General features: G+C 45.8%; 2 non-coding genes across 2 annotated transcripts; one reads left to right on the plus strand and one right to left on the minus strand.

Annotated features, from left to right (window-relative positions):
- Window positions 1–18,443: 18,443 nt before the first annotated feature.
- Window positions 18,444–18,525, plus strand: trnas-uga (transfer RNA serine (anticodon UGA)). The gene has a single exon. It is a non-coding gene; the product is annotated as a tRNA-Ser (tRNA).
- A 4,140-nt stretch (window positions 18,526–22,665) lies between these two features.
- Window positions 22,666–22,756, minus strand: trnap-agg (transfer RNA proline (anticodon AGG)). The gene is given in 2 exon segments: window positions 22,666–22,701; window positions 22,721–22,756. It is a non-coding gene; the product is annotated as a tRNA-Pro (tRNA).
- Between the last annotated feature and the right edge of the window lie 2,718 nt (window positions 22,757–25,474).

Consider the following 25,474-nt stretch of genomic DNA (forward strand, 5'->3'; position numbering starts at 1 on the left):
GGCCTGTACTGCACTGTATCGTTCTATGTTCTATGAAGGCCGAGCGTTCTAAGGCTCTGCATTCAGGTCGCAGTCTCTTCTGGAGGCTTGGGTCCGAATCCTACTCCTGATATTGACTTTTCCCCCCGCAGGTAAAATTTCTCCAGCTAGATTTTCAACCTGAGGAAGATCCAATATCTCCCATTCAATGGATAAGCGTCGGTCGCAGGACAGGAGATTCCTGCTTAAATACGCACAGCAAGACGCCATTGGCAAAAGCCCAGTTAATGACTCGATAATCTGCTTCAGTGACTCTAGTTGAGGAAATAATATTGATCCCAGAGCTCCGAGTAAAATTGGTTTTCTCTTGTTTCAAAAGTCGTGCTGGTTGGATTGTTCACATCCGTCCGAGAGAGGAAGATGGGAACTCGGTTTATTTCCTTATTGCCCCATGTGAGGGATTACTGGATATCGTTATATATCTATGTTGCCCCTCTGTGTCGTTCTCCTGGATAACGTTTCCAGTCCAGCTTTGACAAAGCGTCACCTGGACTCGAAGCGTTAGCTCATTTGTCACCCTACAGATGCTGTCAGACCGGCAGAGATTTTAAAACGTTTTCTCCGTGGTTCCATATTTGTGAGCATTACAATGTTGTAATGTGTCATTTTGTCTCATTCATTCCTGGGACAAATGACGGGATGAGACTGCAAGAAACATTCTGACGGGTATTTGGTGCACAGCAAACAGGAGCGTGCGTTATGTTTACTTTTGGTGTTAGGGAGAATGTAAATTGCAGAAAATTGCCTCGATTCCTCGACCTCGGGGTAATGACCCAGCACGCTTCCGCTGCGGCACTCTGCTCCTTAACCAGGAGCTGCAACATTACTGCCCTGCGGTAGCCACACAACTATTCACTTCCTCATTTATTCTTTCAACAGGAACACACGTTTGAGCAAACTGATTCTGGTCAGCATAGGTCAGATAATTTACTTTCGTGCTCAATGGTTGTTCTGTGAAGGTGATGTGATTTCTTCTGTGACGTTGTTCAGATGGGAAAGTGGGGAGTGTCTGGAATCACCGTCATAGAATGAATTTCGGGCGGCAGTTTCACCTCTCTGGGAACATTGATCACGCTGTCACTGATTTCTTCAAACTTTGCCTCAAGTCCGACCCCGAAAGAACACAACAAAGAGCAGAGTGGCGCAGCGGAAGCGTGCTGTGCCCATAACCCCATGGATCGAAACCATCATCTGCCATTTATATTCTCTCTTACATCAAACGGAAACAAGTCATTGTTTGCCAGCAGCATATCTGCCTTTTTCTTTATTTGCATCAAAGTTTTGCTTTCAGTCTGTTCCGTTCTTTGACACCTGTTCTTCAGCTACCCACAGTACAGTCGAGGTGACTAAGTTGATTTCTCCCAGAACACTCTTCTGGCGCCTCTACTGGATGAACGTCCTCCGGTTTGTACACTGGAGGGGTTCTTCGGCAACTTCTCTGTGACAGCAGCACCGGAAGCAGCTGTAGAGAGAGATTCCAGTCGCCGGGTTGCAACTCTCCAATTGGATACTTCACGTCGCTCAGATCTTAATCTCTCAATATCTTCGTGTGAGGAACAGGTCGAGCGGGAGTTCGGTCCTAGTTGATTAGAGCAAACTGATCAATGCAGTAATGAGAATCTACTTTACCCCCAGCGGCTTGGAGAAGGATGGCATTGAGATACAGGACTCTGGCTGGGGTTCAAAATTAGGAAAATCACATCAAGTTTGAAAAGAAATGACGATGAAGATAGAATTTAAATCGATTTGTGCACGGAGCATATCTTTGCCGCAACGCGTCAGGATGTTGGAGCCGTCGAAGTCGCAGCGTTAAAATCGCAGTCTCGTCTGTTGGCGTGGGTTCGAATCCAACTTCTGGCATTAACATTTCCTCCACGACGTTACGTTTCTCCAGCAAAATGTTCAGCCCAAAGAAGATCCAATACCTCCCATTCAATGGGGAAGAGGTGGCCTCAGGACATGAGATTTCTACTTAAATTCGCACAGCAAGACCCCACAGGCAGAAGCCGAGTTCATGACTGGATGACCTGCTCAGTGAGTCTGCTTGAGGAATTAATATTGATACCACGACTCCGTGTAAAATTCCTCTTCTCATTATTTAAATAGCCTGTCTGGTTGGATTGCCGAGGTGACTCAGTTGACGTCTCCCAGAATCCTCTTGTGCCGCCTTTCCTGGATGTACCTCATCCTGTGTGGACACTGAAGGGCTTCTTCGGCTACTTGTCTGTGAAAGCAGCACCAGAGGCAGCTGTGGAGAGAGATCCCAGTCGCCAGGATGCAACTGTCTGATTGGATCCTTCACGCCGCTCAGATTTTAGACTCTCAATACCTTCGTGTGAGTAACAGGTAGGGGGCAGTTCGGACTTTGTTGTTTGCAGCAAACGGATCAATGTATCAATGAGAAGCTCCTTAACCTCCAGCGGCTTGGAGAAGGATGGCACTCAGATACCGGACTCTGGCTGGAGTTGATAAATAGGAAAAGCACATCTGATTTTGCGCAGTTCAAGGAGACACATCCTGAGTGAGTGAGACACATCCAGAATGAGAATTGAAACTTGGTAATTTGGTGAGTGAGGAAATCAGGAAAGGTAAGTGGGAAGTCAAATTCTGCTGCTTCTCAGTTAAAGGTGCAGTGTTTAGCGTAGTGTATGACTTGCTGAAGCTGCCCCCACCCTACTTGCTGAGAGGCAGTCATCTGTCAGTTCTGTGAAAGCTGCACCTGAAGCAGCTGTGGAGAGAGATTATAGTCGCCAGGATGCAACTATCTCATTGGACCCTTCATGCCGCTCAGATATTAGACTCTCAATACCTTCGTGTGGGAACAGGTAGAGCGGCAGTTCGGTCATTGTTGATTGGAGCAAACGGATCAATGCAGCAATAGGAAGCTCCTTAACCCCCAGCGGCTTGCAGAAGTATGGCACTCAGATACAGGACTCTGGCTGGGTTTCAAAAAGAGGAAAAGCACATCGAGTTTGCAGAGAAATGACGATGAAGATATAATTTAAATCGTTTTGTGCCAGAAGCGTATCGTTTGCCACTACGCGGCTGGATGGCTGATCAGTCGAAGGCGCTGCGTTAAGGTCGCAGTTTTCTCTGGAGACAATGGTTTTGAATCCCACTTCTGACATTAAGTTTCCCTCCACGAGGTTACAGTTCTCCAGCAATATGTTCAACTCCAGGAAGTTCCAATTACGCCAATTCATTGGGGAAGCGGTTGTCTCCGGACAAGAGATTTCTACTTAAATTCGCACATCAAGACCCCACAGGCCGAAGCCCAGTTCGTGACTGGATGACCTGCTCAGTGACACTGGCTGAGGAATTAATATTGAACCCAGGACCCTGGATAAAATTCCCCCTCTCTTGTTGCAAAAAGCATGTCTGGTTGGATTGTCGAGGTGACTCAGTTGACCTCTCGCAGAATCCTTCTCTGACGCTTTTCCTGGATTTACCTCCTCCTGTGTGGACACTGAAGGGTTCTTCGGCTACTTGTCTGTGAAAACAGCACCAGAAGCAGCTGTGGAGAGAGATCCCAGTCATCAGGATACAACTGACTAATTGGATCCTTCACGCCGCTCAGATCTTACACTCTCAATATCCTCGTGTGATGAACAGGTCGGCGGCAGTTCTGTCCTTGTAGATTGGAGCAAACTGATCTGTGCAGCAATGAGAAACTCCTTAACCCCCGGCGGCCTGGAGAAGGCTGGCACTCAGATGCACGACTCTGGCTGGGCTTCAAAAATAGGAAAAGCAAATCTAGTTTGAAATGAAAGGACATAGAACATAGAACCGTACAGCACAGAACAGGCCCTTCGCCCCTCGATGTTTTGCCGAGCATTTTCCGAAACCAAGATCAGGCTATCCCACTGCCTGTCATCCTGGTGTGCTCCATGTGCCTATCCAATAACCGCTTGAAAGTTCCTAAATTGTCCGACTCCACTATCACAGCACGCAGTCCATTCGACACCCTAACCACTCTCTGAGTAAAGAACCTACCTCGGACATCCCTCCTATATCTCCCACCCTGAATCTTATATTTATGCCCCCTTGTAACAGCTACATTTACCCGAGGAAATAGTCTATGAACGTCCACTCTATCTATCCCCCTCATTATCTTATAAATTTCTATGAAGTCACCTCTCATGATTTGAAGTTGGGGACCAAGGGCAATGTGTCCAAGTTTGCAGACGACACTAAGATAAGTGGTAAAGCAAAAAGTGCAGAGGATACCGGAAGTCTGCAGAGGGATTTGGATAGGCTAAGTGAATGGGCTAGTGTCTGGCAGATGGAATACAATGTTGACAAATGTGAGGTTATCCATTTTGGTAGGAATAACAGCAAAAGGCATTATTATTTAAATGATAAAATATTAAAACATGCTGCTGTGCAGAGAGACCTGGGTGTGCTAGTGCATGAGTCGCAAAAAGTTGGTTTACAGGTGCAACAGGTGATTAAGAAGGCAAATGGAATTTTGTCCTTCATTGCTCGAGGGATGGAGTTTAAGACTAGGGAGGTTCTGCTGCAATTGTATAAGGTGTTAGTGAGGCCACACCTGGAGTATTGTGTTCAGTTTTGATCTCCTTACTTGAGAACGGACGTACTGGCGCTGGAGGGTGTGCAGAGGAGATTCACTAGGTTAATCCCAGAGCTGAAGGGGTTGGATTACGAGGAGAGGTTGAGTAGACTGGGACTGTACTTGTTGGAATTTAGAAGGATGAGGGGGGGATCTTATAGAAACATATAAGATTATGAAGGGAATAGATACGACAGATGCGGGCAGGTTGTTTCCACTGGCGGGTGAAAGCAGAACTAGGGGGCGTAGCCTCAAAATAAGGGTGAGTAGAATTAGGACTGAGTTTAGGAGGAACTTCTTCACCCAAAGGGTTGTGAATCTATGGAATTCCTTCCCCAGTGAAGCAGTAGAGGTTCATTCATTAAATGATTTTAAGATAAAGATTGATAATTGTTTGAAGAATAAAGGGATTAAGGGTTATGGTGTTCGGGCCGGAAAGGGGATCTGAGTCCACAAAAGATCAGCCATGATCTCATTGAATGGTGGAGCAGGCTCGAGGGGCCAGATGGCCTACTCCTGCCCCTAGTTCGTATGTTCTTATGTTCTTATGTTCATCCTCCTCCGCTCCAAAGAGAAAAGCCCTAACTCCCTCAACCTTTCCTCATAAGACCTATCCTGCAAACCAGGCAGCATCCTGGTAAATCTCCTTTACCCCCTTTCCAATGCTTCCACATCCTTCCTATAATGAGGTGACCAGAACTGCACACAATACTCCAAATGTGGTCTCACCAGGGTCATGTGTAGTTGCAGCATAATCCCACGGCTCTTAAACTCAAGTCCCCTGATCATAAACGCTAACACACTATAAGCCTTCTTCACGGCCCTATCCACTTGAGTGGCAACCTTCAGAGATCTGTGGACATGAACCCCAAGATCTCTCTGTTCCTCCAGCTTCCTCAGAACCCTGCCGTTGACCCTGTAATCCGCATTCAATTTTTTTCTACCAAAATGAATCACCTAGCACTTATCAAGGTTAAACTCCACCTGCCATTTTCTGGCCCAGCTCTGCATCCTATCAATGTCTCTTTGCAGCGTACAACAGCCCTCCTCCTCATCCACTACTCCACCAATCTTGGTGTCATCAGCAAATTTACTGACCCACCCTTCAGCTCCCCCCTCCAAGTCATTGATAAAAATCGCAAATAGCAGACGATTAAGGTAGAATTTAAATCGAGTTGTGCACGGAGCATATGGTTTGCCGTAGCGCGTCAGGATGGCCGAGCGGTCGAACGCGTTGCCTTAAAGTTGTTGGCTCCTCTGGAGGCGTGGGTTCGAATCACACTTCTGACATTAGCTTTTCCTCACGAGGTTACATTTCTCCAGCAAAATGTTCAACCCCAGGAATATCCATTATCTCCCATTCCATGGTGAAGTGGTGGCCTCAGGACGTCAGATTCCTGCTGAAGTAGGCACAGCAAAACACCACAGGCAAAAACCCAGTTAATGGCTGGATAATCTGCTCTGTGAGTCTGGTTGAGGAATTAATATTGATCCCGGGGCGCCAGGTAAAATTCCTCTTCTCTTGTTGTAAATAGTCTGTCTGGCTGGATTGTCGAGGTGACTCAGTTGACCTCTCCCAGAATCCTCATCTGCCGCCTTTATTGGATGAATGTCCTCCTGCTTGGACGCTGAAGGGGTTCTTTGGCTACTTGTCTGCGAAAGCAGCACCAGAAGCATCTGTGGAGAGAGATTCCAGTCGCCAGGATGCAACTGTCGAATTGGATACTTCACCCCGCTCAGATCTTTTAGACTCTCAATACCTTCGCGTGAGGAACAGATAGGCGGCAGTTCCGTCAATGTTGATTGGAGCAAATTGATCAATGCAGCAATGAGAAGCTCGTTAAACCCCAGCGGCTTGGAGAACAATGGCACTCAGATACAGCACTCTGGTTGGGGCACAAAAATAGGAAAAGCGCATCAAGTTTGAAAATAAATTACGATGAAGATAGAATTTAAATCGATTTGTGCACGGAGCATGTGTTTTGCCACAAAGCGTTCGAATGACGGAGCGGTCGAAGGCGCTGCCATACGGTCGCAGCCTTCTCTGGAGGCGTGGGTTCGAATCTCACTTCTGGCATTCACTCTTCTTCCACCAGGTTACGTTTCTTCAAATAAACGTTCAACCCCAGGAAGATCCAATACTTCCGGGTCAATGGGGAAGTGGTGGCCTGTTGAGATTTTCCAGCATTTTCTGTTTTTAACACGGGACTACACGCCAGTTCGAGGCGACCGACGTGGACACGGTGGGCGGAATGGACTCACCCTGACCTGTCAGCATTCTATGAATCCCGAAACGAGTGTGTAAGATCTGAGCAACGTGAAGTGCTCAATTGGAGAGTTGCATCCTGGCGACTGGAATCTCTCTCTCCTGCTGCGTCCGGTGCTGCTTTCACAGCCAAGTAGCCCAACCTGTATCCTAGATTGATCATGGATTATCATAGAATTTTGCAGAACAGTGCAGAAGGAGGCCACCCGGCCCACCGGCTTCCGGAAAGAGCACCCTACCCAAGGTCAACACCTCCACCCTATCCCCATAACCCATTAACCGCTAAAGGCAATTTTGGACACTAAGGGCAATTTATCATGGCCAATCCACCTAACTACAGCCAGAGAGTGGTGGGTCTGTGGAATTCATTGCCACAGAGGGCGGTGGAGGCCGGGACGTTGAGTGTCTTTAAGACAGAAGTTGATAAATTCTTGATTTCTCGAGGAATTAAGGGCTGTGGAGAGAGAGCGGGTAAATGGAGTTGAAATCAGACATGATTGAATGGTGGAGTGGACTCGATGGGCCGAATGGCCTTACTTCCGCTCCTATGTCTTATGGTCTTAACCTGCACATCTTTGGACTGTGGGAGGAAACCGGAGCACCCAGAGAAAACCCACGCACACACGGGGAGGATGTGCAGACTCCTCACAGACAGTGACCCAAGCCGGAATCGAACCTGAGACCCTGGAGCTGTGAAGCAATTGTGCTGCCCACAATACTACCATGCTGCCCTTAGAATCAAATTAATCTACACTATATAATTATACCGTAATCCATGTACCTATCCAATAGCCACTTGAAGGTCCCTCATGTTTCCGACTCAACTACTTCCACAGGTAATGCATTCCATGCCCCCATTACTCTCTGGGTAAAGAACCTACCTCTGACATCCCCCCTTTATCTTCCACCGTTCACCTTAAATTTATGTCCCCTTGTAATGGTTTGTTCCATTCGGGGGAAAAGTCTCTGTCGACTCTATCTATTCCCCTGATCATCTTATAAACCTTAGTCACGTCGCCCCTCATCCTTGAGCCCCCTCAACTTTTCCTCGAAAGACCTACTCTCCATTCCAGGCAACATCCTGTTAAATCTCCTTTGCACCTTTTCCAAAGCTTCCACATCCTTCCTAAAATCAGGCGACCAGAACTGTACACAGTACTCCAAATGTGGCCTTACCAAAGTTTTGTACAGCTGCATCATCACCACACGGCTCTTAAATTCAATCCCTCTGTTAATGAACGCTAGCACACCATTGGCTTTCTCCACAGCTCTATCCACTTGAGTGGCAACTTTCAAAGATCTATGACCATAGTCCCCAAGATCTCTCTGCTCCTCCACATAGCCAAGAACCCTAACGTTAACCCTATATCCCACTTCCCACACAGCTCTGCATCCTATCTATGTCTCTTTGCAGCCGACAATAGCCCTCCTCACTATCCACAACTCCGCCACTCTTCGTATCGTCTGCAAATTTACTGACCCACCCTTCAATTTCCTCATCCAAGTCATTAATGAAAATCACAAACAGCAGAGGACCCAGAACTGATCCCTGCGGTACGCCACTGGTAACTGGGGTCCAGGCTGAATATTTGCCATCCACCACCACTCTCTGACTTATATCGGTTACCCGGTGCGTTATCCAACTGGCCAAATGTCCCACTATCCCATGCCTCCTTACTTTCTGGAGAAGCCTACCATGGGGAACCTCATCAAATGCCTTAGTCAAAGCCATGTACACTACGTCCACTGCTTCACCTTCATCCACATGCTTGGTCACCTCCTCAAATAATTCAATGAGACTTGTAAGGCAAGGCCTACCGCACACAAATCCGTGCTGACTATCCCTAATCAAGCAGGGCCTTTCCAGATACTCAGAAATCCTATCCGTCAGTGCCCTTTCCATTCGTTTGCCGACCACCGAAGTAAGACTAACTGGCCTGTAATTTCCAGGGTTATCCCTATTCCCTTTTTTTAACAGGGGCACGACATTCGCCACTCCCCAATCCCCTGGTACTACCCCTGTTGACAGTGAGGACGAAAAGATCATTGCAGACGGCTCTGCAATTTCATCTCTTGCTTCCCATAGAATTCTTGGATATATTCTGTCAGGCCCGGGGGACTTGTCTATCCTCAACGTTTTCAAATGCCCAACACATCTTCCTTCCTAACAAGTATTTCCTCGAGCTTACTGTTTCACACTGTCCTCTCCAACAATATGGCCCCTCTCATTTGTAAATACTGAAGAAAAGTACTCGTTCAAGACCTCTGCTCTCTCTTCAGACGCAATACACAATCTCCCGCTCTTGTCCTTGATCGGACCTACCCTCGCTCTAGTCATTCTCATATTTCTCATATCTCTGTAAAAGGCCTTGGGGCTTTCCTTGATCTTACCCGCCAAAGATTTTCTATGCGCTCTCTTAGCTCTCCTAATCCCTTTCTTCAGTTCCCTCCTGGTTATCTTGTATCCCTCCAGCGCAGTGTCTGAAACGTGTTTCCTCAGCCTTACATTAGTCTCGTTCTTCCTCTTAACAAGACATTCAACCTCGCTTGTCAACCATGGTTTCCTCACTCGACCATCTCTTGCCTGCATGACAGGGACATACATATCAAGGACACGTAGTACCTGTTCCTTGAACAAGTTCCACATTTCACTGTCCTTTCCTGACAGCCTATGTTCCCAACTTATGCACTTCAACGCTTGCCTGACAACATCGTATTTACCCTCCCCCCAATTGTAAACATTGCCCTGTTGCACGCACCCATTCCTCTATATTACTGAAGTGAAAGTCACAGAATTGTGGTCACTATCTCCAAAATGCTCCCCCTCTGAAAAATCTATCACTTGCCCTGGTTCATTACCAAGTACCAAATCCAATATGCCCTCCCCACTGGTCGGACGATCTACATACTGTGTTAGAAAAGCTTCCTGGACACACTGCACAAACACCACCCCATCCAAACTATTTGATTACTCATGGACAAAGACGAGAGTGGTCCTAAAGAAAGAGTGCTAAATTGGGGAAAGGCCAAGTATAACAAAATTCGGAAGGAGCTAGGGAATGTGGATTGGGAGCAGGTCTTTAAGGGTAAATCCACATTTGAAATGTGGGAGTCTTTTAAGGAAAGGTTGATTCGAGTGCAGGACAGACATGTCCCTGTGAAATTGAGGGATAGAAATGGCAAGATTAGGGAACCATGGATGACGGGTGGAATTGTGAGACTTGCTAAGATGAAAAAGGAAGCATACCTTTTTCATCTAGGCGACTTAAATCTGATGAAGCTTTGGAGGAATATCGGGAAAGTAGGACATATCTCAAACGCGCAATAAAGAGTTCTAAAAGTGGTCATGACATATCTTTGGCTAACAGGGTTAAGGAAAATCCCAAAGCCTTTTATTCGTAGAAAGGAGCAACAGGGTAACTAGAGAAAGGATTGGCCCACTCAAAAAAAAAAAAGGAATTTATGCGTGGAGCCAGAGGAAATGGGTGAGATTCTTAATGAGTACTTTGCATCGGTATTCACCAAGGAGAGGGACATGACGGATGTTGAGGCTAAGGATGGATGTTTAAATACTCTAGGTCAAGTCGGCATAAGGAAGGGGGAAGTTTGGGTATTCTAAAAGGCATTAAGGTGGACAAGTCCCCAGGTCCGGATGGGATCTCTCCCAGGTTACTGAGTGAAGCGAGGGAAGATATAGCTGGGGCCTTAACAGATATCTTTGCAGCATCCTTGAGCACTGGTGAGGTCCCGGAGGACTGGAGAATGGCTAATGTTGTCCTTTTGGTTAAGCAGGGTAGCAGAGATAATCGAGGGAATTATAGACTTGTGAGCTTGACGTCAGTGGTAGGCAAACTGTTGGAGAAGATACTGCGTGATAGGATCTATTCACATTTGGAAGAAAATAGACTTATTAGTGATAGGCAGCATGGTTTTGCGCAGGGAAGGTCATAACTTACAAACCTAATAGAATTCTTTGAGGAAGTGACAACGTTAATTGATGAGAGAAAGGCTGTAGATGTCATATATATGGACTTCAGTAAGGAGTTTGATAAACTTTCCCATGGCAGGTTGCTGGAAAAAGTGAAGTCGTATGGGGTTCAGGGTGTACTAGCTAGATGGATAAAGAACTGGCTGGGCAACAGGAGACAGAGAGTAGTGGTGGAAGGCAGTGTCTCAAAACGGAGAAAGGTGACTAGTGGTGTTCCACAGGGATCCGTGCTCGGAGCACTGTTGTTTGTGATATACATAAATGATCTGGACGAAGGAATAGGTGGTTTGATTAGCAAGTTTGTAGATGATATTAAGATTGGTGGAGTTGCAGATAGCGTGGAGGACTGTCAGAGAATACAGGAAAATATAAATAGATTGGAGAGTTGGGCAGAGAAATGGCAGATGGAGTTCAATCCATGCAAATGCGAGGTGATGCATTTTGGAAGATCTAATTCAAGAGCGGACTATACGGTTAATGGAAGAGTCCTGGGGAAAATTGATGTACAGACTGATCTGGGAGTTCAGGTCCATTGTACCCTGAAGGTGGCAACGCAGGTCGATAGAGTGGTCAAAAAAGCATACAGCATGCTTGCCTTCATCGGACGGGGTATTGAGTACAAGATTCGGCAGGTCATGTTACAGTTGTCTAGAACTTTGGTTAGGCCACAGTTTGAATACTGCGTGCAGTTCTGGTCGCCACATTACCAGAAGGATGTGGATGATTTAGAGAGGGTGCAGAAGAGGTTCACCAGGATGTTGCCTGGTATGGAGGGTGCTAGCTATGAAGAAAGGTTGAGTAGATTAGGATTGTTTTCGTTGGAAAGACGGAGGTTGAAGAGGGACCTGATTGAGGTCTACAAAATTATGAGAGGTATATACAGGGTGGATAGCAACAAGCTTTTTCCAAGAGTGGGGGTGTCAATTACAAAGGGTCACGATTTCAAGGTGAGAGGGGGAAAGTTTAAGGGAGGTGTGCGTGGAAAGTATTTTACGCAGAGGGTGGTGGGTGTTTGGAACGCTTTGCCAGCGGAGCTGGTAGAGGCGGACACGATAGCGTCATTTAAGATGCATCTAGACAGATACATGAACGGGCGGGGACAGAGGGAAGTAGATCCTTGGAAAATAGGCGACAGGTTTTGATGAAGGATCTGGATCGGCGCAGGCTGGGAGGGACGCAGGGCCTGTTCCTGTGCTGTAATTTTCTTTGTTCTTAGTTCTTTGTAAAGAGTTTCCACTCAATGTTTGGGAAGTTGAAGTCACCCATGACTACTACCCTGTGATTTCTGCACCTTTCCAAAATCTGTTTCCCAATCTGTTCCTCCACATCTCTGCTAATATTTGGGCCCACAGAAAACTCCCAACAAGGTGACCGCTCCTTTCCTATTTCTGACTTCAACCCATACTACCTCAGTCGGCAGATCCTTCTCGAACTGCCTGTCTGCAGCTGTTATACTATCTCTAATTAGCAATGCCACCCCCCACCTCTTTTATCACCCTCCCTAATCGTATTCAAACATCTATAACCAGGGACCTCCAACAACCATTTCTGCCCCTCTTCTATCCAGGTTTCTGTGATGGCCACCACATCGTAGTCCCAAGTACCGATCCATGCCTTAAGTTCACCCACCTTATTCCTGATGCTTCTTGCGTTGAGGTATACACACTTCAACCCATCTCCGTGCCTGCAAGTACTCTCCTTTGTCAGTGTTCCCTTCCCCACTGCCTCATTACACGCTTTGGCGTCCTGAATATCGGCTACCTTAGTTGCTGGACTACAAATTCGGATCCCATTCCCCAGCCAAACTAGTTTATACCCTCCCGAAGATTACTAGAAAACCTCCCTCCCAAGAAATTGGTTCCCCTCTGGTTCAGATCCAACCCATCCTGCTTGTACAGGTCCCACCTCCCACAGAATGCACTCCAATTATCCAAATACCTGAAGCCCTCCCTCCTACACCATTGCTGCAGCCACGTGTTTAACTGCACTCTCTCCCTATTCCTAGCCTCGCTATCACGTTGCACCGGCAACAAACCAGAGATGACAACCCTGTCTGTTCTGGCTTTTAACTTCCAGCCTAACTCCGTTTATTACCTCCACACCCTTTTTCCTACCTACCTCGTTGATAGCAATGTGCACCACGACTTCTGGCTGCTCACTCTCCCCCTTAAGGATCCTGAAGACACGATACGAGACATCCCTGGCACAGGCACCCGGAAGGCAACATACCTTCTGGGAGTCTCGCTCGCGACCACAGAATCTCCTATCTATTCCCTTAACCATTGAATCTCCTATTACGATTGCTTTTCTCTTCTCCCCTTCCCTTCTGAGCCCCAGACCCAGACTCAGTGCCAGAGAGCTGGCCGCTAAGGCCTTCCCCCGGTAGGTCATCCCCCCCCACCCCCAACAGCATCCAAAACGGTATACTTGTTTTGAAGAGGAACGGCCACGAGGGATCCCTGCACTGTCTGCCTGTTTGTTTTCTTTCCCCTGACTGTAATCCAGCTACTCTTGTCCTGTACCTTGGGTGTGCTTACCTCCCTGTAACTATTCTCTATTACCCCCTCTGCCTCGCGGATGATCCGAAGTTCATCCAGCTCCAGCTCCAGTTCCCTAACACGGTCTCTGAGGAGCTAGAGTTGGGTGCACTTCCCTCAGGTACAGTCAGCGTGGACACCGGTGGTATCCCTCACCACCCACATCCTACAGGATGAGCATGTAACTGCCCTAGCCTCCAACCCTTCTTGCCTTACAGAATATAGCTGCCCTGTGGATCAACTGGACTTCCGGCCTCTGACTCTGCTCCCAGTCAGCTACACACTCTATAAACTCCTGGTTCCGTTCTCGCTCTTTGCTGAAATGAAATTAAAGGAGCACATTACTACCTCCTCACCTAACTCCCTCAGTCACCAAATACTCACTGTAGCAGTCAAATGCACCAAATTCATCACTCAGAGCAAACAAAGTGTGCACTGTAGCTGGATCACTTTTATACTGTGAATCTAGCCTCTGGAGACTGGCACAATCCAATTAGCTAATTAATAAGCTCCAGCTGCAAGTACCGACAAGTAGAACCTTTGTTTAAAGCTCGTTGAAAATTCACCTTCTCAACCAAACAGGAACTTTTAAATTAATTAACTAAATAAAAGAAAGACTAGACTTTAGATCAAAATTAACCCTTATACACCCTCAGTCACGAAACTCTCACTATAGCACGCCAATGCACCAAATTCAGAACTCAGTGAAGAACGCCTCCAGTGAACAAACAGGAGGAACTTCATTCAGTGGAGGCGGCAGAGGAGGATTCTGGAAGAGGTCAACTGATTCACCTCGACTGTACTGTGGGCAGCCGAATAACAGGTGTCAAGGAGCGGTTAAGCGCCAAACACGTCCCTCCCTACCTTTCCTCAAAACTGCTCCCGCGTTCAGTCAATGGCACCATATCGATCGCACAGATGTTAAAAAGTGCTTTGCAGGTTCCGTCCGGGATTGGAACCCGGGACCTCTGGAATTTTATCGCAGCAGAATTGCCTACGAGAGAATCGCCAAAGCGAGAATCACCAAAGGTGATCAACGTCCCGCTGAAACAATCTTACCATTACTTCCCAACCGAAGCTTATTTTATTAACTCAATGGGCTTCTTAATTCCTGTTGATTTGGTTTGGTTTGGTTGTTAAAGTAAAATCCAAATAAACTATTTTTTGTCCCTTGCTTATCTTATCGGGATCATTGGGTCAATTTGGTTATTTCTGGTTTGTTGGCCTCCACTGCGAACAGAACAATAGACATCCGGGGCCAGTCTTTATAAATAGAAGCGTCGAGCACATTCTTCATAATGCAGATTCTTCATAAAATCCTGAAAGAGAATTGGAAAATGTTGGATTACTCGGCTGGTCTGGCAACATCTGTGGAGAGAGAAAGAGAGTTACAGTTCCGAGTCAAGTATGACCCTGCTCCTCATACTCTGTTTCCCTCTCTACAGATGCTGCCAGGCCTACTGGGATTTTCCAGCATTTTCTGTTTTTATCACGGGACTACCGCCAGCTCTCGGCGACCAACGTGGACACGGTGGGCAAAATGGATTTCGCCTGATCTGTAACTATTCAATGATTCTCTAAACGAGAGTGTAAGATCTGATCAAAGTGAAGTATCCAATTGGAGAGTTGCATCCTGGAGATTGGAATCTGTCTCCACAGCTGCTTCCGGTGCTGCTTTCACAGACAAGTAGCCGAAGAACCCCCCCAGTGGACAAACATGAGGAAATTCATCCAGTGGAAGCGGCAGAGGAGGATTCTGGAAGAGGTCAACTGGGTCACCTCGACTGTACTGTTGGCAGCTGAAGAACTGGCGTGAAGAAGTGGTTAAGCTCTAAGCATGACCCTCGCTCCCTCCCTCCCTTTCCTCCAAACTACTCCCGAGTTCAGTCAATGGCACCATATCGATCGTACAGATTTTAAAAAGTTATTTGCACAGTCCGCAATCTGAACCCGGGATCTCTCTCATTTTATGGCAGCTGAAGATCCTAAGCGAGAATCATACCACTAGACCAACGAGCCAGCCGGTGGTCAGCGTGCCGCTGACACCATTTTACCATTACCTCCCAAGCAAAATGTATTTTATCAACTCAATGGGCTTCTTAATTCCTGTTCAATTTGGTTTGGTTGTTAAAGTAAAATCGAAAGAAACTCTTTTTTGTCCCTTGCTTTTCTTATCGGGGTCATTGGGTCAATTTGGTTCTTTCTGGTTTGTTGGCCTCCGCTGCGAACAGAACAATAGACATCCGGGACCAATCTTTATAAATAGAAGCGTCGAGCACAAGGGCAATGCCGCTATGGAGATTCTTCATAAAATCCTGAAAGAGAAATATAAAATGTTGGATAACTCGGCTGGTCTGGCAACATCTGTGGAGAGAGGAAGTTACAGTTCCGAGTCCAGTATGACACTGCCTCCCATTCTCGGTTTCCCTCTCAGTCAAAGTCTGGTACTGTATGTGAGGGTGGGATTCAGTCTCTATCAGACATTGGTACTGAATGTCAGTGTGGAAATCATTCTGTATTGATCAATCACAATGCTTGTTTGGGAAACGTGAGATGAATACGTAACATCAGCATGGCTGTAACAGATAGAGAAAGTCACACAGAAAGAGACTATCAGGATACACACAGTGACACACAGAAAAGGTGCAGTGCAAACCAGCAAGATACTGAGATGGAGAAATTGGGTATTTAGGAAAATGTGTTTTCTGCTGCACACAGAGAGGCCCTGTTTGTAAATGTATATCCTGCTGTGTAACCGTGCTCTCTGATGTGTAACTGAGCTCTCAGCTGTGTAACTGAGCTCTCTGCTGTGTGACTGTTCTCTCTATCGTGGAAAAATGACTCTTCAGTTGACAGATTTGCACTGCACTGCACTAATTGGAGGGCTGTGACCAGTGGTGTTCCACAGGGATCAGTGCTGGGACCTTTGCTCTTTGAAGTATATATAAATGATTTGGAGGAAAATGTAACTGGTCTGTTTAGTAAGTTTGCAGACGACACAAAGGCTGGTGGAATTGCGGATAGCGATGAGGACTGTCAGAGGATACAGCAGGATTTAGATTGTTTGGAGACTTGGGCCGAGAGATGGCAGACGGAGTTTAATCCGGACAAATGTGAGGTAATGCATTTTGGAAGGTCTAATGCAGGTAGGGAATATACAGTGAATGGTAGAACCCTCAAGAGTATTGAAAGTCAAAGAGATCTAGGAGTACAGGTCTACAGGTCATTGAAAGGGGCAACACAGGTGGAGAAGGTAGTCAAGAAGGCATACGGCATGCTTGCCTTCATTGGCCGGGGCATTGAGTATAAGAATTGGCAAGTCATGTTGCAGCTATATAGAACCTTAGTTAGGCCACACTTGGAGTATAGTGTTCAATTCTGGTCGCCACACTACCAGAAAGATGTGGAGGCTTTAGAGAGGGTGCAGAAGAGATTTACCAGAATGTTGCCTGGTATGGAGGGCATTAGCTATGAGGAGCGGTTGAATAAACTCGGTTTGTTCTCACTGGAACGAAGGAGGTTGAGGGGAGACCTGATAGAGGTATACAAAATTATGAGGGGCACAGACAGAGTGGATAGTCAGAGGCTTTTCCCCAGGGTAGACGGTTCAATTACTAGGTTCAAGGTGAGAGGGGCAAGGTTTAGAGTAGATGTACGAGGCAAGTTTTTTACGCAGAGGATAGTGGGTGCCTGGAACTCGCTACCGGAGGAGGTGGTGGAAGCAGGGACGCTAGTGACATTTAAGGGGCATCTTGACAAATACATGAATAGGATGGGAATAGAGGGATACGGACCCAGGAAGTGTAGAAGATTGTAGTTTAGTCGGGCAGCATGGTCTTCACGGGCTTGGAGGGCCGAAGGGCCTGTTCCTGTGCTGTACATTTCTTTGTTCTTTGGTTGTGTTAAATCATTCCCTGTTGTGTAAATGTGTTCCCGGTTGTGGAAATCGATCCGTCTGAAGCAGAACCTTTCTGCGCCATTACGGAGACGAAATTTCAATTCCTGATTTATTCAATCGTGTCACCAAGGGTTAGTTTCGACCCCTGGATTCCCAGTCAAGCGACAGAACCTTGTGTTTTTGTTATGAAGACAGTTAATTCAGCATGAATATTTTAAGATACTAATATGGAAGCGCCCAACGTGGGGCTCGAACCCACGATACTGAAATTAAAAGTACCATGCTTTACCGACTGAGCTAGCCGGAATGCTGCACTACCTATTGCAGATTAGCGGCGGTGCTCATTTGGAGGGTCAGTGTTGACTCGTTGGGTCGAATGGCCTCCTTCTGTTCTGGAGATTTTACGATTCGATGATACAAGGAGGTTGATGCGGTGGAGTCCTTCTGCCATACTGCCCACTCCTGACACCATGTAGAAATGCTGGTCTCTCAATGACTGGCGACCAAGGTCTTGTAATAAAAAATAATTAAATTAATAATTGAGCAGGTGCTCCTGGTTTCTGCTCTGACCGCGATCCGGGGAGACCTGCTCGAATCCAGACACGTGATCATGTTATTTGCGTCATCAGGTCATCACGTGACCATTCGGCCTGCACAGGTCTCTTTCTGTGCCGTAATTTCTAGATTCCATCATTTTAATTTTCTTCCAGACTGGGAAGTGTGGTCCTGTTCCATTTGAATTTCTAATATATTTCCAGTGTAACTGATGTTGTTACACAAACTATTAAATCAGTGGAATTGTGCGTTTAGGGAGTTGCGATTTTCGAGTCTCTCAAGGCTTCTCTCCAAATCCAATGGCCATTTTCCACGAAGTATCAACCCCCCCTCACATAAACACTATCAGAACTTAGAAAAATACAGCACAGTACAGGCCCTTCGGCCCACGATGTTGTGCCGAACCTTTTTCCTAGATTAATCATAGATTATCATTGAATTTACAGTGCAGAAGAAGGCCATTCGGCCCACCGTGTCTGCACCGGCGGACTATTGGTCGCTTGAATGGAATAACTTCCTGGAGTGATTCCAGGCTGGTTTTAGAATGTATTCCATCGACCAAATAACTAATAAATGATACGTTGAACGCAGCTGCGATGGCCGAGTGGTTAAGGCGTTGGACTTGAAATCCAATGGGGTCTCCCCGCGCAGGTTCGAATCCTGCTCGCAGCGACTGTGATTCAAATTGTTTCTTCGAAAATTAGTACGTTTTCCGATTGTTTGTAAATAAGCGGTTTGAACGTTAATCAAGTTCAGTCAGTTTTTAACATTTTTGTGGGGGGTACTGAACGAAATATTCAGATGAATAAGGAACTCACACCCAAAACAGCAATCAGTAAATAATAATATTTCCTGCAACGTTCGGAAGGAGAAGCAGCAACGGCAGCGAATGGAAACGTGGTTTGGTTTCATTCAGCTGAATGTATTTCTGGGTAAAAAGATCGTGGCAGAAATGGAACATATTTTTAAAATATTTTCTTGTTCTCTTTCCTTTGTCTCTATCTGTTTCTTTGTTTCTTTCACTCTCCCTCACTCATTGTTTTTGTGCTTCTCCGGGGACTCATTGGATACACAGCGAAACTCAGCCCCATCTCATCCCAACTCTTTTGGACCAACACGTCCTGGTGATGGACGGTCCTGAATCAGTGGAAGAATCGACAACCTATTCCATTCTTGGCTCTGTGAGAAGTTCCATTCCTGGTTGTGAGGTGGCTCTGAGATAAAGGGATCGAGAGAGAACGAGGTGACTGCAGTCTGACTCTTGCTCTGAAAACCAGTTAGTGCGCCCTTGTAGAAAGTGGATGTGTCTGAGAACAGGAGAAAAGCAGATCATGGGTCTGTGATTGATTTTATTGAGCAGGACCTTGAAAAGTGATGCAATCTTCTAACCCGTCAGCGCCTGTCTGAGAACTGGCAAGGAATTAAGGCTGATATTGAAACGGTTGATTTTGAATTAGTCTAGGCAAATCGATTCTTTATGAGGTGTTGGTATATTGTTTTCAGAGACACTGTCATACTTTCTTAAAATATGATTTGTGCTTGTTTTTGTTTTGTTCAATAATTTGGGGAATCTATTTGGAGCGGGTGCAGTTTGTTAATATCTGTGCCGCTTGCTTGTCCAGCTGCCCGTGCAGCAGCAGCTCCATTCCTGTCGAGATCTGCGGACATAAACAGGTTATCCAAACTATTGCGCACTGCTGCCATCTCCTGGTTGAACGCGAGTTGTACAACACGGTAACGCTGTATTCGTAACACATTTCAATTGGAGCAAAAGAACATTAACATGGTTAAATATTATCATTGTAGTAATCATCTTGAAATCCCCAGATATCTGATTTCTGACTGAGCTACCCAGCTCTACCCGATCTATCGGAATATGAAAGATTCCCATTGCAGCCATATTGGTTACAAGAATATCGAATCCCTGATTTAATACATTCACCCGCTTCATTGTTTGTGTATTCGTTCTATAAATACAGAGGGGGCAACATTGCCCAGTGACAGGTGGTGGTATAGTGGTGACTGTCCCAGCATTTGACCCAGATTCAGTTCCTGCCCATCACAGTGGTGAATTATTTAATTAGATACCGCAGGTCAGGACAGAAAAGGAGTGGACACTCCTCAAATAAAATTCACCAATTGTTTTCATCACCCATGGGTTCCTTATGTAATAACCAGCATCAATTTGTTTTGAGTGGAAACTTAATTTAAATAAACGACAATCTTCAACATTAATAACTAAGTTCTCAGTCTGCAACAATAGTAAATAGGTGGGTTAAACGGGACAAAAATACGAGCCACGCAAAGTTCCGTTTACAAAATGAGCTTAAAACACTCCTAGTGGCTGAATAACTTAATCACTAAGTAAGTTACATAATTAATACCAGTAAAAAGTTATTACTGAAACAGGAAGAAAAGGGCAGCATCAGGGCACAAGGACAAGGTAACGTCTCAGACCAGAGTAAGAGTCCAATGTAATGACACACAGAACATCAGAAATATGTTGCATAAATACATTTATTGTGGACTGGTGCCATCTCCTGGCTGATCGGGAGCCGTGTGACACAGACACTTTCATTCAGGAGCGTTTTAAATTGGAATGAAATTCACACAAACAACACGAATTTCTTTCTGCTCACTGTGCCAGGTATAGTGATCTGTATTAAACAGCAGGAGCGGGATCCGCAGTCTTCACCTTGTTTTAAAATAATTTAGAGTACCCAATTAATTTTTCCCAATTAAGGGGCAATTTAGCGTGGCCAATCCACCTAGCTTGCACATCTTTGGATTCTGGGGGCGAAACCCACGCAAACACGGGAGAATGTTCAAACTTCACACGCACAGTGACCCAGAGCCGGGATCGAATCTGGTACCTCGGCGCCGTGAGGCAGTAGTGCTGACCACTGTGCCGCCATGCTGCCCTCGCAGTTTCGTTGTTGAAATAAAATCAAAAGAAACAATTTTTGTCCCTTGCTTTTCGTACTGGGATCATGGGTAAATTGGGTTATTTTTGGTTTGTTGGCCTCCACTGCGAACAGAATAAAACACATACGGGACCAGTCTTTGCCGTTGCTGAGTAAGCACTGTGCAATGGTCACTCCGAACGATCCTGTCATGAAGCTGCTCTTCAAGTATTCTCTTTCTCAATCTGCCGCAGGCTGAGCTGACACATTGGAGGTGAGGGCGAATCCTATCTGCTGGATCTGCCTTTTTCCAGTGGTGGCTTCCGGTCATGGAAAACGGTCCACATTTTCCACGATCTCGCCATTTTATTCTGTGTGCCATTTCTATGTGAGTGTTGACAACATTATTCAGCTCTTGGTATTCACCATGATTCAGGGACAGCACGGTAGAATAGTGGTTAGCACTGTGGCTTCACAGCGCCGGGTCTCATGTTCGATTCCCACTTGGATCACTGTCTGTGTTCTCCCTGTGTCTGCGTGGGTTTCCTCCGGGTCTCCAGTTTCCTACCACACTCCAGCGGTGTGCAGTATAGGTGGATTGGCCATGCTAAATTACCCTTAGGTTAGATGGGGTTGCTGGGATACAGGGAAAGGGTGGACTTCAGTGGGGTGCTATTTTAAGAGCTGGTGCAGATTCCATGGTACGAATGGCCACCTCTGCACTGTAAATTCTATGATTCTACATTCCCTTAAAAAATGCATCATGAATGAATGAAAACCGCTTATTGTCACAAGTAGGCTTCAAATGAAGTTACTGTGAAAAGCCCCTAGTCGCCTCATTCCTGCGCCTGTTCGGGGAGGCTGGCACGGGAATTGAACCGTGCTGTTGGCCTGCCTTGTTCTGCTTTAAAGGCCAGCGATTTACCCCAGTGTGCTAAACCAGCCCCTGCCTGGTTTCTAGTCTAAACCAGTCATCTCACACGTCTCCAGACTGAAAATCATCTTTCGTCGTTTGAAGTTCTAGACTGTCCACGTATCAATTCAGAAAATTTCCAAGTTTGTACCATCATCAAACTTTGAAACTGTTCCCTCTGCACCATGATCTAGCACATTGTTATATACCAGGGAAAGCAAATATTCCAGTAGGAACCCATGTCGCACACTACAAACCTTCTTCCAGTCCGAAAACTCTCTACTGGCCATTATATTCTGTTTCTGATTATTCAAACACATTTATATCCATATTGCTGCTGTCCCTTTTATTCCAGGAGCTACACATTTCGCTAATTCTGTGCAGTTTTGGTTTCCTTATTTAGGTAAATACGGTTCAGAGGAGGTTTCCTCGATTGGTCCAGGAATGAGCGGGTTTTCTAATGAGGAAAGGTTAGACAGACTGCACTTGTTTCCAATAGAGATGTGAAGAGTGACAGTTGATTTGATTGAAGTACATCAGATTTTGAATGGTCTTGGCAAGGTGGAGGTGGAAAGGATGTCACTGCTTGTGGGTGAGACCAGAACTACTGGGCAGTTAAAAACAAGGATGTCGCCCTTTTCGGATGGAGATGTAGAAATTTCTCACAGAGAGTTGTGCGACTTTGGAACTCTGCCTCAGAAGGCGGCGGAAGCGGGACATTGATTATTTTTAAGGCGGAGATTCAGCAAATAAATCAAAGGTTTAGCGGGGTTACATACAAACATTGCATTCAGCCAACTACCTGGATGCGCAAGCATTCGTTTGTTTTTCTTGATATCTGAGGATAAATTCAGAGTCCTACACCATGGTGAAACGGTCTTTAAATGTCGCGTTCGATTCTTCACGTGTTCTGTACTGACACATTCTCTGGAGCTCAAACCTGCTCCCTAATTCAGTCAATGACACCACATGGATCGTACTGATTAAACATAAACAGGGCTCGTCCGGGATTTGAACCCGGGAGCTCTAGCATTTTACCGTTAACGGAAATCCCTAAGCTAGAATCATACCCCTAGACCAACGAGCCAACCAACAGACAGCCATTACTCAAACCAGCTTATCATTGCGTCCCGAAGCCTATTGTATCAGCTCAATGCGCTTTTTAATTCTTGTTCAATTTTGTTTCGTTGTTGAAATAAAATCAAAATAAACAATTTTTGTCCCTTGCTTTTCGTACTGGGATCATTGGGTAAATTGGAGTATTTTTGGTTTGTTGGCCTCCACTGCGAACAGAATAAAACACATACTGGACCAGTCTTTGCCGTTGCTGAGTAAGCACTGTGCAATGGTCACTCCGAACGATTCTGTCATGAAGCTGCTCTTCAAGTATTCTCTTTCTCAATCTGCTGAAGGCTGAGCTGACACATTGGAGGTGAGAGCGAATCCTGTCTGATGGAGCTGCCTTTTTCCAGTGGTTGCTGCCGGTCATGGAAAACGGTCCACATTTTCCACGATCTCGCCATTTTATTCTGTGTGCCATTTCTATGTGAGTGTTGACAACATAATTCAGCTCTTGGTATTCACCATGATTCAGTCAGTGGTGGTCTGTGGAAAGTAGGAGTCAGTCTGTGGAGCTCTGTCTCCCATAGTCTTGACGTTCAGAGTGACCATTACACAGTCCTTGTGGCGACAAGGTCCCATTTGCACATTGAGGATTCGCACCATCCGGTTATTTGACACTGCCACCCTGCTAAGTGCGATCAATTTTGAAATACAATTGCTGCATATTTCAGTCCCTGACACTATATGGCAGAGTCAGATTCATTCCATATTTGTAATATACCAATCATTCTTCGGCTTGTTACATATCTTCTGCAACAATCTGTCTTTGGGATTCAGTTAAATCGCTTTGCGAGAGTCTCTGGGACTGTATGAGAGTCTGTCATTCATTCAGTATCTTTCATTCTCTGAAAATCTGTGTGAAGGTCGAAGAAAATCTGTAATGATCAATCTCTGATATTGTTATTGAGTGGACAAAATCATTATGTTGTTTGCTAGTTTCCGTTAAAACGTCTGCATATCAGAATCATGACAAAACTTTCAGTGGCAGTGGGCATGCGCGTGTGTTGGGGGAGGTGCATATCGACATTTGGGTGGTGAATGACTCTTTATCTGTCAGCCCCTGCTGTGCACAGTAACAAGTCTGACAACACCAGGTTAAAGTCCAACAGGTGTGTTTCAAACACTAGCTTTCGGAGCACTGCTCGTTCCTCAGGTGAATGAAGAGGTATGTTCCGAAAACATATATATAGACAAAGTCAAAAATGCAAGACAATGCTTTGAATGCCAGCATTTGCAGGTAATTAAGTCTTTACAGGTCCAGAGATGAAATGAAAATGAAAATGAAAATCGCTTATTGTCACAAGTAGGTTTCAAATTAAGCTACCGTGAAAAGCCACGTTCCGTCGCCTGTTCGGGGAGGCTGATCCGGGAATTGAACCATGCTTCCGATCTGACTCAGTCGGCTTTTAAAGCCAGCGATTTAGCCCTGTTAGAGGGGTGTGAATTGGCTCACACTAGGACAGTTGGTAGGATTTCGCAAGCCCAGGCCAGATGGTGGGGGATAAATGTAATGCGACATGAATCCAAGGTCCCGGTTGAGGCCGTACTCATGTATGCGGAAATTAGCTAGAAGTTTCTGTTCGAAATTCATGACTTCATCAGTGGCCTCATGGCTAAGGTGTGAGTGATGTTAATCATGATGTGATCAAATGAGTGTCTGTTTCAGTCTTTCCGCAGGGAGTTTTCATGCTGAAGTGAAACATGTTGGACATGGTCTGGGAATGTTTCACTCCGGTCCATTCCCAACATATCCTGCCCTGATGGGATGGGCATTTCCTTCCAATCGTTGCAAAACACTTTTTAAATATTGATTAATATTCGTTAATTATCATTTATTAAGTATTGTTTCATATGTTTAGTTTAGTTTATTTAAAAATACTAATTACCAGACGCGATAAATTTTTACTTTCATTCCCGAAACAGCCAAATTGGGTGAAAACCATCAATGAGAGGCAAAGGGAGCGCCGATCATTTGTGTGGCCAGTGGTTTGTTTATGGAGCCGAGTAAATATTCCGGAGCAGAGCCGCTGCGAGCGGGGTTCGAACTTCCACGGGGATACAATAATGTGGGTTTGTCGTTTGTGCCCACTAATTTGGCGAGGAATGGAGCTGCTGCTGCCCGGTGAGCTGGGCAAGCAAGAAGCACAGATATTGACCTACTGCACCCGCTCCAAATAGATTCCCCAAACTACTGGGCAAAACAAAAACAAGCACAACTGATCTTTTCAGAAACTATGTCAGTCTCTACGAAAACAATATGCCAACACCGCTTCAAGATTCGATCTGCTGTAGGAATTCACTATGAACTGCCTCAATGTCAGCCGTAATTCCTTACCAGCTCTCAGACAGAAGCTGACTGTTTCGAAGTTTCCGTCACTTTTCTAGGTCCGGCTCAGTAAAATCAATCACACCCCCATGATCTGCTTTTCTCCTGTTCTCAGACACATCCACTTTCTACAAGTGCGCACGAAATGATTTGAAGAGTAAGAGTCAGACTCGTTCTCTCTCGATCCCTTTATCCCAGAGCCACCTCACAACCAGGAATGGAACTTCTTACAGAGCAAGAATGGAATAGTTTGTCGATTCTTCCACTGATTCACGACCGTCCATCACCAGGACGTATTCGTCCAAAAGAGTTGGGATGAGATGGGGCTGAGTTTCACTGTGTATCCAATCAGTCCCC

This window comes from Scyliorhinus torazame, chromosome 24 (assembly GCF_047496885.1).
Source record: "Scyliorhinus torazame isolate Kashiwa2021f chromosome 24, sScyTor2.1, whole genome shotgun sequence".
In the NCBI taxonomy this organism is placed as follows: Eukaryota; Metazoa; Chordata; class Chondrichthyes; order Carcharhiniformes; family Scyliorhinidae; genus Scyliorhinus; species Scyliorhinus torazame.